Source organism: Schistocerca americana, unplaced genomic scaffold (genome assembly GCF_021461395.2).
Source record: "Schistocerca americana isolate TAMUIC-IGC-003095 unplaced genomic scaffold, iqSchAmer2.1 HiC_scaffold_819, whole genome shotgun sequence".
NCBI lineage: Eukaryota > Metazoa > Arthropoda > Insecta > Orthoptera > Acrididae > Schistocerca > Schistocerca americana.
This window is the reverse complement of record NW_025726586.1, coordinates 32,501-37,500: the sequence shown is the minus strand read 5'-3', so window position 1 is coordinate 37,500 and position 5,000 is coordinate 32,501. Positions and strand designations below refer to the sequence as shown.

The 5,000-nt window shown below is 52.1% G+C and overlaps 1 non-coding gene across 1 annotated transcript in view; it reads right to left on the bottom strand.

Annotated features, from left to right (window-relative positions):
• The window catches only part of LOC124591266, a 1,910-nt gene extending 841 nt beyond the window's left edge, over positions 1-1,069 (bottom strand). The window contains exon 1 of the ribosomal RNA XR_006977088.1: positions 1-1,069. This exon is cut by the window's left edge and continues 841 nt beyond it. This is a non-coding gene — a ribosomal RNA (small subunit ribosomal RNA).
• Between the last annotated feature and the right edge of the window lie 3,931 nt (positions 1,070-5,000).

Sequence of the window (5,000 nt, the reverse complement as noted above, 5' to 3'; positions counted from 1 at the left end):
TGATTAATGAAAACATACTTGGCAAATGCTTTCGCTTCTGTTCGTCTTGCGACGATCCAAGAATTTCACCTCTAACGTCGCAATACGAATGCCCCCGCCTGTCCCTATTAATCATTACCTCGGGTTCCGAAAACCAACAAAATAGAACCGAGGTCCTATTCCATTATTCCATGCACACAGTATTCAGGCGGGCTTGCCTGCTTTAAGCACTCTAATTTGTTCAAAGTAAACGTGCCGGCCCACCGAGACACTCACTCAAGAGCACCCTGGTAGGATTGCAACGGGGTCCGCCTCGGGACGCACGAGCACGCACGAGGCGCGTCGCACGCCTTCGGCTCGCCCCACCGGCAGGACGTCCCACGATACATGCCAGTTAAACACCGACGGGCGGTGAACCAACAGCGTGGGACACAAATCCAACTACGAGCTTTTTAACCGCAACAACTTTAATATACGCTATTGGAGCTGGAATTACCGCGGCTGCTGGCACCAGACTTGCCCTCCAATAGATACTCGTTAAAGGATTTAAAGTGTACTCATTCCGATTACGGGGCCTCGGATGAGTCCCGTATCGTTATTTTTCGTCACTACCTCCCCGTGCCGGGAGTGGGTAATTTGCGCGCCTGCTGCCTTCCTTGGATGTGGTAGCCGTTTCTCAGGCTCCCTCTCCGGAATCGAACCCTGATTCCCCGTTACCCGTTACAACCATGGTAGGCGCAGAACCTACCATCGACAGTTGATAAGGCAGACATTTGAAAGATGCGTCGCCGGTACGAGGACCGTGCGATCAGCCCAAAGTTATTCAGAGTCACCAAGGCAAACGGACCGGACGAGCCGACCGATTGGTTTTGATCTAATAAAAGCGTCCCTTCCATCTCTGGTCGGGACTCTGTTTGCATGTATTAGCTCTAGAATTACCACAGTTATCCAAGTAACGTGGGTACGATCTAAGGAACCATAACTGATTTAATGAGCCATTCGCGGTTTCACCTTAATGCGGCTTGTACTGAGACATGCATGGCTTAATCTTTGAGACAAGCATATGACTACTGGCAGGATCAACCAGGGAGCTGCGTCAACTAGAGCTGAGCAGCCGGCCGCCCGGGAGTGTGTCCCGGGGGCCCGCGCGAACACGCAAGCGTCCGCTCAATTATTCTGCAAACAGGAGGAGGCTGAGCTCCCCTGCACAATACACCTCGAAACCCTCTCAGGTCCCGGCGGCGCGCAGCGCCGTCCTAAGTACTTGGTCGGGTTCGAGAGAGGCGCAATCGCCCGGAGTTTGGCGAGTAGACGCTTTAGGTGCGACCACCCGTGCTCCCAACTGAGCTTGCCGCTGCCGACAGAGGCCCGGGAGCGTGCTGTCGTGGCATTGCCGGCGGGAGACAACACGCGCCACCTACGGTGACCGGCAGCTCCAACGCCAGCGCCACAGAAGGACAAAAGCCCCACTTGGGTGCCGAAGCGAACTCTCCCAGCACAGCGCACGCGCCAACACGTCCGCACAGCTGCGATACAAACCACCTGCGAGAACCGCAGAGGCGACCGAGCAGCAGACGGCGTCGCGGCGCCGAGCGCCGGGCGGCGGCGCATCCTCAGCGCACACAGTCCTCAATCGGACCAGCACACTGCAGATGTCCACCGCGCTTCGCACCGGGCCCGCGAGGACCTACTTTGGCCGCACGGCGCCGCGTGCAGGGTGCGCCGGCGCGCAGCTGCGCCGCCTGCCGCCTCCGTCGGCCGGCGCGCCTGCCACTGGCCGCCCCCACCAGCCGGCTGTAGCGCGTGCGCCCACGCACCGCGCGGCCAGCACGCCGGGAGGCCCCCCCTCACCGGCCGGGGACGGTCCCACCCAGCCACCGCCGCGTATCGCTTCACACCCAGATGCCATTCACGTTCGTGGGCATGGTGGGTATCGCTGGAACAACCGGTTGGTAGCTCAACCGATCGTCGCCATCACTGATTCACCTCTAGCGAGAACAACCGCACCACAACGGTTTACCAGTTGTTCATTTGCATAACGTCACCAGCAAACGTAGGCGTCCATCGCCATTTGCAAATTCAACGATTGTTGCATGCCTGTGTCAGGTGTCACGACACACTATGTCTGCCCACATACACGCAACAACATGTGCACGCTTCGCGAACACGTGGAAGGTGGCCCCCGTACGTATGCGATGTCCATTGCGCGAACGACTGTCAACCGGCCTCTGTCGCATGTCGCAGATGTGGAACGCAGTGCACCATGCTATCACGGTGTGTGAGAAGAGACGACTACGTCTGACAACACGCGCCACTACATCAACAGACGGCTCATGCTGATCGCCATCCAGGGCATACCACACTGCAATCCAGCTCTTATAGGGAGACGACACGTAGCTGAGTGCACAACATTTGGACCGCATGGTTCGCCGTTGTTGGCGCAGTCGTTGTACGGTCACATGTACCACGATGTATCATTCAGTACATGAGGACCAATGTGCAGTACAGTGTGTGATTTGGACGTACAACATCAGCGGACAGTTGACACAGGCCGTACCACAGCGTAGGCTAAGTGCTTCGCACATGCGAATGCCAATGAACAACTGCAAATGCCAATGAACAACTGCAAAGGGCATTGAGCATGTACGTCCTGCTGCCATCCACATTACAGTGTATAGCTGCAAGGTGTTTAACATGAAGCGATACACTGGGGACCGGGCAGTGCGAGTAGCAAACTATATTGCGGGGGTTGCAGTTAGGCAACACTACACTAATTTAACGCGTCGTATGACAATTACAGAGCAGGTTAAGGCCCAACGTGTGTTGGGTTAAGGCCCAACGTGTGTTGGGTTAAGGCCCAACGTGTGTTGGGTTAAGGCCCAACGTGTGTTGGGTTAAGGCCCAACGTGTGTTGGGTTAAGGCCCAACGTGTGTTGGGTTAAGGCCCAACGTGTGTTGGGTTAAGGCCCAACGTGTGTTGGGTTAAGGCCCAACGTGTGTTGGGTTAAGGCCCAACGTGTGTTGGGTTAAGGCCCAACGTGTGTTGGGTTAAGGCCCAACGTGTGTTGGGTTAAGGCCCAACGTGTGTTGGGTTAAGGCCCAACGTGTGTTGGGTTAAGGCCCAACGTGTGTTGGGTTAAGGCCCAACGTGTGTTGGGTTAAGGCCCAACGTGTGTTGGGTTACGTTAAGGGGCAATGTGGGTTACGTTAAGGGGCAATGTGGGTTACGTTAAGGGGCAATGTGGGTTACGTTACGGCGCAATATAGGTTACGTTACGGCGCAATATAGGTTACGTTAAGGCGCAATATCGGTTACGTTAAGGCGCAATACAGGTTACGTTAAGGCGCAATACAGGTTACGTTAAGGCGCAATACAGGTTACGTTAAGGCGCAATACAGGTTACGTTAAGGCGCAATACAGGTTACGTTAAGGCGCAATACAGGTTACGTTAAGGCGCAATGCAGGTTACGTTAAGGCGCAATGCAGGTTACGTTAAGGCGCAATACAGGTTACGTTAAGGCGCAATACAGGTTACGTTAAGGCGCAATACAGGTTACGTTAAGGCGCAATACAGGTTACGTTAAGGCGCAATACAGGTTACGTTAAGGCGCAATACAGGTTACGTTAAGGCGCAATACAGGTTACGTTAAGGCGCAATACAGGTTACGTTAAGGCGCAATACAGGTTACGTTAAGGCGCAATACAGGTTACGTTAAGGCGCAATACAGGTTACGTTAAGGCGCAATACAGGTTACGTTAAGGCGCAATACAGGTTACGTTAAGGCGCAATACAGGTTACGTTAAGGCGCAATACAGGTTACGTTAAGGCGCAATACAGGTTACGTTAAGGCGCAATACAGGTTACGTTAAGGCGCAATACAGGTTACGTTAAGGCGCAATACAGGTTACGTTAAGGCGCAATACAGGTTACGTTAAGGCGCAATACAGGTTACGTTAAGGCGCAATACAGGTTAGGTTAAGGCGCAATACAGGTTAGGTTAAGGCGCAATACAGGTTAGGTTAAGGTACGACATAGGTTAGGTTAAGGTACGACATAGGTTAGGTTAAGGTACGACATAGGTTAGGTTAAGGTACGACATAGGTTAGGTTAAGGTACGACATAGGTTAGGTTAAGGTACGACATAGGTTAGGTTAAGGTACGACATAGGTTAGGTTAAGGTACGACATAGGTTAGGTTAAGGTACGACATAGGTTAGGTTAAGGTACGACATAGGTTAGGTTAAGGTACGACATAGGTTAGGTTAAGGTACGACATAGGTTAGGTTAAGGTACGACATAGGTTAGGTTAAGGTACGACATAGGTTAGGTTAAGGTACGACATAGGTTAGGTTAAGGTACGACATAGGTTAGGTTAAGGTACGACATAGGTTAGGTTAAGGTACGACATAGGTTAGGTTAAGGTACGACATAGGTTAGGTTAAGGTACGACATAGGTTAGGTTAAGGTACGACATAGGTTAGGTTAAGGTACGACATAGGTTAGGTTAAGGTACGACATAGGTTAGGTTAAGGTACGACATAGGTTAGGTTAAGGTACGACATAGGTTAGGTTAAGGTACGACATAGGTTAGGTTAAGGTACGACATAGGTTAGGTTAAGGTACGACATAGGTTAGGTTAAGGTACGACATAGGTTAGGTTACGGTACGACATAGGTTAGGTTACGGTACGACATAGGTTAGGTTACGGTACGACATAGGTTAGGTTACGGTACGACATAGGTTAGGTTACGGTACGACATAGGTTAGGTTACGGTACGACATAGGTTAGGTTACGGTACGACATAGGTTAGGTTACGGTACGATATAGGTTAGGTTACGGTACGATATAGGTTAGGTTAAGGTACACATTGTTGTAAGGAAAGGTTTAATGGGGGGCGGGGCGGGGCGGCCGGTTTGTTGATTGTGATTATAGTAAGTGGATGCCTGCGGCATCATCTGATTTGCCACGTCAGGATGCACCTTTGGCTCATGACAGGCGGCGCTCTCATTCCATGCTTGT